Source organism: Myotis lucifugus, unplaced genomic scaffold (assembly GCF_000147115.1).
Source record: "Myotis lucifugus unplaced genomic scaffold, Myoluc2.0 scaffold_451, whole genome shotgun sequence".
Lineage (NCBI taxonomy): Eukaryota > Metazoa > Chordata > Mammalia > Chiroptera > Vespertilionidae > Myotis > Myotis lucifugus.
The window spans coordinates 161,717-162,386 of NW_005871499.1; the positions used below are offsets into that span (position 1 = coordinate 161,717).

Consider the following 670-nt stretch of genomic DNA (forward strand, 5'->3'; position numbering starts at 1 on the left):
CAGAAGCGGCTGCCGAGCGGCTTTCTGGGTGGGCCGGCCTCCCCGGAGTCGCCCAGCCCCGGTCCAGCTCCGCTCCCGGCCGTCGTTCCCTGATTGGCCTCACACTCCCTCCTCCCCAGGCGCCTCTCCTCCCCTGCGCCCAATGGGCACCACCACCTGGTCCAAAAATTCCCCCGAGGGCACCAGGAGGCTCGGCGGCCACCCCCAGCGTCCCGGTGGCAGGGCCGGCGGCGGCGGGGCGCAGAGAAGGGAGGGGGCCAGGAGGACGCAGGAGGAGGAGCAAAGGTGTTGGAGAGCAAACTTCGGAAAGGAACAGGAAACCTGCCGGGGAGGCGACCGCTTCGGCTCCCAGGCGCCCGGGCTGCGCGCGTCGCGGGGTGTCCGCGGCTGCGGCTTCGCTCCCCACGCGGCGGGGCAGGGCTGAGCCGACCCCCGGTCCCTCCGGCCGTGCCCTCTGCAGCCGCTCCCGGCGCTGCCGCCGTGCGATTCCGTTCCGCCTCCGCCGCGGCGGCTCCCCGGAGAGGGAGGCGAGTGCGCAGAGAAGAGGAGGACGTCTACTCCGTAGCATGAAGCAGTCTGTCTGATACGTGTCCAGCTTGATTCTACATCGGCTACTCGTGTCCCTGTACGCGGAGGGCTCGGTAACGGGTTCATCATCCCCTGGGGTATC

At 70.7% G+C, this 670-nt stretch overlaps 1 long non-coding RNA gene across 1 annotated transcript in view; it reads right to left on the reverse strand.

Moving 5' to 3' along the window:
* Positions 1 to 569, reverse strand: part of LOC111823297 — a 1,280-nt gene extending 711 nt beyond the window's left edge. The window contains exon 1 of the long non-coding RNA XR_002826322.1: positions 157 to 569. This is a non-coding gene — a long non-coding RNA (uncharacterized LOC111823297). The remainder of the gene's footprint in view (positions 1 to 156) is intronic.
* Positions 570 to 670: the final 101 nt, after the last annotated feature.